This window comes from Rattus rattus, chromosome 11, assembly GCF_011064425.1.
Source record: "Rattus rattus isolate New Zealand chromosome 11, Rrattus_CSIRO_v1, whole genome shotgun sequence".
Classification (NCBI taxonomy): Eukaryota; Metazoa; Chordata; class Mammalia; order Rodentia; family Muridae; genus Rattus; species Rattus rattus.
Window position 1 is genome coordinate 84,723,483 of NC_046164.1, and position 10,314 is coordinate 84,733,796.

Here is a 10,314-nt window from a genome sequence, read left to right on the forward strand (position 1 = left end):
GTTATTGGCTAACCACAATTAAAAGTACCCTAAGTGCCATCTCACCATGGCTTGAATGCAAATCATCAGGAAATCTAGCATTGTAGATTGTAATAATCCCGATCATACTCTGTTCTACTGCGTCAGCACAAAGTCTGACGCGGGGATCTTTATTTGTAGGGAAATTGAATAAGGTCGAAGATTTTAAATACTGTTAAGGTTATAGAGTAATACATAATAGGAAGAAGCTGATGCCAGGGCTCTGATACTCCAAATATACATTTAGTTAGACGACACACATACTCAGAATGTTAGACCAGTTAAATGTCTACAAATTGCTTTGTTTCTTAAAAAAAAATTCAAAAGCATAATTAAAAGTTACTCAAAAATAGGTGTATATTCTGGCTACTTGTGTCTAATCAAACCAACTGGATTTGAAATGAAAAAAAAAAAAGGTTGGAGCTAGTAAATATCAGGTAGAAGTTCTGAGCTTTAACTGAAGCATAATTCAGAAGCAGGAACTCTCGAGAGAGAGTAGCTTCAGAGTCAAAATCCTCGGCTTTGGTAGGTAAAGGAGCTTTGAAGAGATGTTAATTCTCTGCTACTGAAACTAACAAGCATAGCATATATTCATATAAGACTATTGTAAGGGAAAGAGAAAGGATAGGAAGGGCTATAAATTTTGTTCACAGCAGCTAAGATTTTGATATTAACTTTTAAAGAAAATGTGACTCAGGTCTTTGCTTCTTTTTCCAGAGGTCGCCTGTAGGCCAGACATTACAGTTCTAAAATGACATAAGATGGCCTCATGAATAATTTGTATTCTAACTTTATGAACTTCAATTGCAAAGTTACACAAAATTTTCCAGCATAAAAGGCAAATCCAAGTGATTTACATTTTTGTTGTGTACAAGAGGAAAAGATAAAGGGTGTTATGTGGGGGATTTAAATGAATAGTAACTATGCAGTGGGCAGCTGACATCTTGGAGCTATCTGTGCCCTGCCTAGTCTCTTTCAGAGAACCCGTTAGTCTTGCTGCATAAACTGTTTACTTTACAAAGCACAGTCCACAGGCAACATGAAGTCTGTTAAAGAAAACTGTTACAGACTTGAATGACAAGTGACTTAACCTGTGCCTTAGAAAGAATCGTGGTGCTTAAATGGGTCTTTTCTCAAATGACTTTGAAAGAGCGTACCCCAAAACGGGGAACGCGTCTCTCGCTCCGATCGCGGGGTGGGGTGCCCCCAGGAATCACGAGTAGCCATTCTTGATGTAAAAGCACGAGGTAGCTTTATTAACGAGATCCCGGGTCTTAGCGGGATCCCGGGTCGACACGTATCTCACACAGGAGACAGAGGAATCGACCCCGAGCCTCCAAACTCGGGGGTTTATATAGGGGAGGTTAGGGGGTTTGGCGCGGTTACACACAATTGGCTAATTTCTGGCGCGGCTATAGGTGATTGGCTCATTTAAACATGGCAGTGAGATTACAGCACAGCAGGAGAGTACGTATTGACTGGAGCGTACAGGATTTTAGGAGCTAGGGGCGTATCAGGGTTTGAAGGACATCTGGTTAAGGTGTGACTCTGAGTAAGCTGGGGGAGGTGCCTTCCTGCCAGATGGTTTGGGTCAGTCCTGATAACTCGGGCTGGTTCCTGCATTCCTTTTCTTTATCTTTATGGTCTGTTAGTCCTAGCGGCAGGGCGGGGCTGCCTGGACTTGTTTTTCACAGTGTTTAATCCTGAGTCTGAATTTTCTTTTAACTTCATATTTTTAAACCTTACATCTGTATAATTTTCCTTTCATTCCCCTCTTCTTCTACTAAGTAATTCTAATCTTAGAATTTTGATATCAAGTCTCGTATTTGGTCTCACCAGTTGTCCTAACTGACTGGTACTGTTGTCTCAGAACCATCAACCGCACAGCACTCACTCGATTTTTAACAAAAGCAATTAACCTGTTTGTCACGCAGGGTCCAAAAACTAAAACCAAGAAAATTATTAGTAATGGCCCAGCTATATAGCAGAAAGTAGGGTAGTCATCCAGGAAGACTGAGTGAACCAAGACTCAAACCAACCTTGTTGAGCGTCTCTATCTTTTTGTAGGTGTCAAACCTATTAACTAGTTTCTTTAACACACATGGACCTATAATCAGAAGCAGAAGCAAAACTAAGAAGGGTCCCATAAGGGAAAATACCAGAGTAGTCATCCAAGGAGATCTACTAAACCAGCTCTTGAACCATCCCTGATGCGCTTCTCTGTCTGCCTTTTGTCTAACTTTTCTCTAAGTTTATTCATGGAGTCTTTAATTACTCCTGAATGGCAGTTCTGAATTCTCTATAAGCCTTGCATTGCAACAGCAGATGTCCTTGTGCTGCCCTTGCAGCACCTAGATAGCCTTAGCCCTAAGTAATTCTCAACTCCTTTTTTGTGTCTTACTAAGTCTTTAGCATCAGGATTCCAATCTGGACACTATCTAAACCTACACACCAAGGTCATGACTAGCTTTTAGAACTTCTAAACTTATACAGATTGTGATCCCTGAGGCACAGTCCCAAGAAGTGTTAGGAGTCCTAACATATGCAATGTTACATCATTTGTAATGGAAATCAAACCTATCCCCACACCTATCTTGATACAACCCAGGACAAACATGACTGAATTTCCCTCTAGGTCCCAGCTCTCAGCCCCAACAGCTAGTACACGGCTGGTGAGGGCTGAGAATTGACAGCTGTCAGGGTGGTCAGCAGCACCAGGTACAGTCCTTTCCAGCGAGGCTCGAATGTCTGGGCTCAGTGTAGCTGCAGTCTCCGACCTGGAACTCAGGGGTCTCCGGGGCATAGGCTGCTGTCAGCTGTGAGCAGATTTCTTTCTGTATCACCTGTAGGTCTTTTAGCCTGGCACACAAATCATTATTACTATGGCACTATGACATGTTGGTTCAGTAACATCCTCTAATACAGTCAGGGGGGCTGAGGCCCCATATAAGATCTCAAAGGGGGTAAGGCTGAATCTGGAAGGGGTATTTCTTGCTCTAAAGAGAGCAAGAGGGAAGGAGTGTCACCCAGTCTGCGCCAGTCTCCATGGTCAATTTGGTCAGGGTCTCTTTTAGAGTTCTATTTATTTACTATACCTGTCCTGAACTTTGAGGTCTGTAAATACAATGTAATTTCCAATCGACCTCTAAATACTTGGCCACACCCTGGCTTACCTTAGCAACGAAAGTAGGGCCGTTGTCTGACCAGATTACCTTGGGCATTCCAAATCGGGGGAAAATTTCTTCCAGTATCTTCTTGATGATTGCAGAGGCCGTCTCTCGTTTGGTGAGGAAAGCTTCTATCTATTCCTGAAAAAGTATCTACAAGCACTAGGAGATACTTGTGATTATATTTTTCTGGTTTTATCTCAGTGAAGTTCACTTCGACTTTTCACTAAACTCTCTAGGTCTCTTTGCCCTGTTTGCTTGCTAAGCATTCACTTATTGACATACCTTATACTTTCTACTGTCTCTCTGGCTAAAATCTTAAAGTCTATTACATACACCTTAACTACTTGGACAAACTTCTTATCTCCTAAATGAGTCCATTTCTGTATTTGGCAAAGTGAGTCTTTTCTTTGTTCTCTGGGGAGTATAGCTTTTTCCCCTCAAGTGTGCCATTGTCCTTTATCTTTTAAGCAATTTGGGCCTTTTCTAAGTGAGGTCATCCCTTAGTCTGATCCTAGTTCTCAGTGGCTGTCTCTTGCAGGCCTCTAACCAGGATAGGCTCCTGCATAGCCATTTCTCGAGCCACTTTATCTGCTTTGTTACTGCCCTATGCCACTGAATCTCTTCCCTCCTGATATCCTGAGCAATGAATAGTACTCACAGTTGTTGGCTTCACCAGGGCATCCAAGAGATGGTAAAGGCATCTGCAGTGCTGATGTGCTGGGAGGGTAGAAGTTCAGCCATCCCAGATGACGTCGTGTTGTCCACCATGGCAGCACCCACTTGTCTCTGACCTTCATTCATGAAGAGAACTGTTCCCGTCTGTGGACAAGGTCCTCGGCTTTCAGCAGGGGTCAATCAGCCAGTCGCGGAGGTCTTTCCTCCACCCATGGGCTTCTGTCAGTGCTTGACACTCGTGCTGTGGTGGCTCCAGGTCCAGATTGGGCAGCAAGGTGACCAGATTGTCCCCAACCAGTGGAGAATCTAGTCCATGGCAGCTGACCAGTGGTCCCATCTTTTGGGACACTCTCAGCCACTCTATCACATTTTAAGTCCTGGATTGGGTGATAATTGTTAGTGCCCGGCTGGCAGGAACGGTGTGTTCCAGGCAGAAAAGCACTAAGCCATTCATCTCCCAGCATCAGGTTCTGGTGCACTGAGACAGGTCTTAAGCTCCACATACACATTCTGTAGATATGCATAACATGGCCTCACCCAGCCATTTCAGCCCACGCAAGCCATTTTGGAGAGCAATTTTCTCATGAGCAAGGGATAGGGGCAGTCAGGGATGACTATGAACTAGTGGGTTACCCGGCCCACGCCAAGGTCCACTGTTCTTCGGGCAGTCCATAAGTATTGTTCGTTGCCAGTAGCCCCTTGCACTCAAGGTCTTTGGATATTGGCCCACTGGGGGGGCATTGGAGCACAGAGCATTGGGTCCCTGTATCCACACTTCCCTTCTATCTCTGTACATAGCCAGCACTCTAGGACCAAGAAGCTCTCCAGTGGCCCCTCTCGTTCTTTCTTGGGCAGTCCCTGACCCAGTGTCCTTTTTCTTTGCATTAGGCACACTGATCTTTAGCCAGGAATTCTCTTCTGTTGCCAGGTACTATCTTCCTAAGTTCCCTAACTACTGTGGCCAGTATATGTTCCTCTCTCATCTTTTATCTCTCTTTAGCTCTCTAACTTCTTCTTTTCGTCTCTTTTCTTCCCTAGCTTCCTGCTCTTTTTACCTCTTTCTTTCTTTCTTTTTCTTTCTTTCTTATTTTCAGTCTCTCTGCATCTTCTTCTACAGCTATTAGGTGCTGTCCACTATTCTGCACAGACCCTAAACCACGCATCAACTTATTTTCTCTGCAACTTACAATAACTCTCTCAGTGACTTAGCTTAACCCTTCAAATTTCTGTAACTTTCTCTTCATATCTTTTCCTTATCTTAGCCAGATTGGTGGGGCATTTTCCAGCCCCTAGGAGACCCGCCCTTGGAGCCTGGGGGCAGACCCGGAGCACTCCCTACCTTCAGGGGTATTGAAGTCAACAGTCAGGAGTGAGGGCCTTCCATCCATGTCTGGAACATTCTTTCTGGCCTCTAGTAGGATTCTGTCTTTCCTCGGTGGTAAAGAAGACCTGTAACAGTTACTAACAAGCATCTCAAATGGGATGGTGAGAAAACAGGAGAATCTTGTGAAGAGGGCAAACAGCATTTAGTCACACAGCTAAACCAGGAGGCCTTCTTGGACAAAAAGGCCATTGTACAAATAAGCACAAGCTTAGATTTTCCCTCAAGGAGTATCTCTCTTCAGTGTCAGTACCATGGCTTTGCCTCTCAAGAGAACCAGCCTCCAAATGACACTAGGCTTCTAGTAACAACTAATAACAAAAGGATGGAGAGATGGTTAGAACCTGGTTGCTAGATACTAAGCAGCTGATAAAAGAATTGTAACCAATTCACCTGGGGCTATCAGGACCTCAGTAGCAGCCCTTTACCAAACTGTCTCACTGGGTTTAAAGGCCCATGGAAAAGAAAACATTAATTCTGACCTTGGCCACCGCCAAAGCCTGAATTCTAAATTTTGACTGGCAAAACAAAACAAAGTTCTTTACAGCTTGTTGTAGATTCTTTGAAACTATTTTAGGGGCTCTTTTTGTCCCCCAACCTGGGGCATCTCTCCTTGGGGAGGAGGCTCAAGAGAGAAAGATAAAACTCCTGGCAGAAAACAATTTCTCTCAAGCAAATTATTTTCAACTTTTAACTTAAGCACCAAGAGGACCAAGTAAAACTCTTCGACGAACAAAGCAAACAGTTTCATGATTTCAAACACAGTCGTCGGTCCAAGATTTTAAACACGGTCGTCAGTCCAAATTCAAACACGAAACAAAAGTCAAAAAGACACTGGACAATACCACAGAAAACAATCCAGACAAACAAGACCAAGACAAAGCATCCTATAACCAATTTCCACAGATGCCTGGTACCTTCAGTACCTGGCCCAAACTGCAGCTTAACCGCTTCTGGGATACCAAACACAGAAACAGAATACAGACAACAGACACTAACACATCTAAGCACATTTGTCCGTGCCTATACTCAAATAGGCAGCCGAACGCGACCTCCAAAGTCAAGTCACAGTCAGATCTTTTTGACTGTCCATTGCCGGGTTCTCCTGACAAAATTCGGCTCGTGGAACGTCTCTCACGCGTCCCAGAGCCAGGACCCGACAAAGGCTGGCTCTCGGAACGTCTCTCACTCGTCCCAGAGCCTGCGCGATTGGGGCGTCCCCCGGTGCGCTTTCTAAAAAGAAAAAAGAGAAAGAAAAAGACTATTCGGAGTAGGAAACCCTTCTACTCACAGGCGCCTGTCCGGAGCGGGAAACCCTTCCGCTCAAGTACACTCAAATACGGGGCAGGAAACCCATCTGCCCAGATGTACTCGAAAACGGGGTTCACTCAAATTCGGGGTGGGAAGCCCTTCCACCCGAGTGCACCCAACTTAAACCTTAGACCATGGCACAATACACAGTACGAGAAGCACAATGTACACACACACACATACACACACATACACAGCGGCCACTTTCAACACTCACACCAACGTACCTCCAAGGGGCATTCGGGGTTCCGGGGGGTCACGCTCCGATCCCGGACGAGCCCCCAAATGAAAGAGCGTACCCCAAAACGGGGGACGCGTCTCTCGCTCCGATCGCGGGGTGTATAATTTTCCTTTCAACTTGTAGAGTCAAACCCGTTTTAGATCTTCACATCTTGGGGAAAACAAAGTATGAGTTTGCTTTCATTAACAGCCGTGTGCTATCACTGGTCCAGCATGAACAATGAAATCCGGAAAAGTTCAGAAGTAGACTCAGTTTCTAATGATGTGAGCCGCACATGTGCAAAAGGACACAGTTACATTTCTTCTCACAACACCGTCCATCCTTAACTCTATCATCTCTTTCTATTTCAACATGCCAAGAAGTCTTAAATGTCATATCCCTTGGCTTGCACGGTTCCGTAGAAAACAAAGTTTTAAAGCCCATTTTTGTAACTCTAAGTTGCGACTTTCCTGTTCACTCTTAAACTTTCTTCAGTTGATACAAAAATTTCTCTGTAGATTTTTTATATATATAGCACTGCATCACTGAAGCTTTGTAATACTCCCTTTTATTTTCCCAAGTAAGAAATAAATTAATCCAGGCGTGAGATTGTGAGTGAAAATGTTTCTCAATACCCGGGAATATCCTTTCTTAGGCAGTTTCCATTATCTCCAAAGAAGGTGTTCAAGAACACCATAGCGAACACACCCTGGGGTGCAGATGGGAAAGCATCTAAACTGAGCTCAGCTAAGTCAGGAGATGCCAGCAAGGCCTGCAAAGGAAGGAGGCTTATCTTCTTGCATCCATGGGGATTAACCTTTGGTTCTACACACAGCTATTTTAAATGTTTTAAAGGCTGTTCCGGAAGAAAATGTCTATTTTTATGTCTTTAAATGATTCTGAGATTTTTTTCCAAATTTCATTTGATGCACAGGACTCAGTTTTTAAAAACTGACAGTGTAAGATTGAGAGTAAACTCATTCTGTGCATGTGAGAGCAGAGCATAAGGAATCCTTTCAAGTTCACTATGGAAAAGCACCTTCTGCGTGCCTCTTAGGGTAAAGAGATTACATGGTCCCTAGCCAGAGGGCTCTTAGCCCTTCCTCTCCCTTTGACTCAGTGATCAATAACTCTGAAAGCTTATGCAAAAGCCTGCAAAAACCTGTTTGAAAGACAAAGTTAAGCAACTTTGAATCTGCAAAACCTGCATAAATGCAAATGCAACCCAACAGAAGCCGAATGGAAAACAATGGAAAGGCTCACAGGGACTGGAAGACGTTTGAGGAGGAGGACGTTCAGGTAATCCTCTCTAGCTGGAGCTTAGGGGAGAGGAACAGTGGAAACACAATGCTTACATTTTTAGAAAGCAAAATGGCAAATATTAAGGGACCTTAAGGAGAAATTTACAGCCATTTCTCGAAGACTACACATTACCTATCTTTTGGGAGACAAAGAATGGGAAGGAAATGTTGGTTGCACATCTCCATGCAGAAAACTGGCCTTTCCAACCTCCTCATCTCTAGTCTTGGAGATCACACCACACCACTACCAGGACTGTTTCAGGAAACTTCTCAGTTGGAATGGTTACCATATATTTTGTCTTCAGTAAGGTAAAAGTTTCATATAGAATGATGTGAAGGCGTTTGCCAGCACTGATTATCCTCTTTACGAAGTAGGGACGGATATTTAAGAAAAAGCATTGGTTTACACTGGAAAAACTAAAAATAAAGTACTACGAGACCTTTTTTTAGAAGAGTTAACTGCTTTTCCAGTTTTTCTTTCCTTCTGCTCTTCCTCACTTCCTCTTTACCTCATTCCCTCTTTCTGTAATACGGATGCTATCACTTCCTGTTTATGACTTTCGATAGTGTGCTAATAATTGTTCTTTCCTTCCCTCTTTGCACGTTCAAACTTGGCCCAATCAACTTTTCCAGCTCCAGGATTCAGTTTCCCCATCTAATGCCATCTGCCTTGCCAACCTGACTTAGTCAGACCTCTTGTTCATGACAGGAGCTCTGGAAACTACTGGGACAGCCGATAAACTTGAAGTCAGGCCATTCTCAAGACACATTAAGCTGGTGTTTATGCTGAATGCTCTAAAGAAAGCCAAAAACCATGTAATCACTCCCCACATGTCAAGTTAGGCATAACACTTAAATTGGAAGATGACCGGAGAGATGAGCATTTAATGCCTGCAATATGTTGTTTGTTTTTGAAGAAGTATTGTTCGGAATGGAGTGTTCACCTGCACTGAATAGCTTCTCCAGGACAAAATGTTAGAATGGAAGAAATACTTTTTTTTAAAAGTATGACAAATTTTAAAATCCTTTTCCCACATTGATCAGAGGAAGACGCAGAATATGCTTAGCTTAAACACATACAGATGCAAACTATCTCCCCATGTCTGTCTGTAACGGGAGTAACTATATTTTCACAAAATACAGTGCATTGCCATGAAGCTCATGAGCCTACATTTTGTGATATTTTACGTTCCTGCTGCATTCAGTTGTAGGAGACAAGTACTTTAAAATCCTACGGGCAGGTTAGGGTTAAGTTTTTGTGTCAGGAAATCCATCAGCCAAGCTCACCCTCTTAATTTCAAAGATGGAAATATATAAGCTTCATTGTTTTCTGGTAGCATTGTTGAGACTAATGCATATTTCCAATTATTACTGAAGGATATATGTATATCTACGTAGAAAATACTTTAAATTATTCTGTGCCTTTTGATGAAAAATAAAATTTAAAATGCAAGCTCATTGACGAGTGGTTGGATTGAACAAGAACTGACAAGAGTTTCTGGGTGTGTGTGTTCGTTTAAGATTCTTAATTTTAAAAATTCAGTATAAATTCTCAAGCTTTTCCAAAGGAAAGGACTAGGCTTGCTCCAAGTCCTGAAACTTACTGGACGAGTGTGTGTGTGTGTGTGTGTGTGTGTGTGTGTGTGTGTGTGGGTGGGTGTGTGTGTGTTAGCGAGGAAGCCTGCTGAAATAATATTGTCTATTCACATAATCCTAAAGACTATTATGTAATTAATGTTATGCAAAAGAAACTGAACAAAACAAAAATAAATCTTGTAAAGAGGACCTTAATGATTTGCAAAACTCCTCCCCCACCCGGAATACTGTGGGAGGGAGGCAAAGCAGGCAATGAGTATAAGAATGAAAAAGATAATACGCATAGCATGATGGACTTTTCCTTCTGGAGCATTCTCTAATACACGACTTCTGTACTTTCTGTGCCTTCCATTCGCCAGCTGGAGTGATCTGGTGCCTGCATGAATGGCCTCTCCTGAGCTGTAAGCTGCTCACAATACATTCCGGTGAAATAATAGCATAGGATCATTTTAGCAAGGGCAGTTAATAACTGGTTAAGCGCCTTTTTCCTCCGTGGGCTGTTTCCATCGCCCCAAAGCAGTCACTCCCAACCCATCCCATTCCTCCTCGTCTCTAACAATGCCTCAACTTCCTCCTGAAATCCCTAACCCCTACTCCAGAGCAAATGCCAAGACCCTAAATCTGTCCTGCTCTCTTTGCACA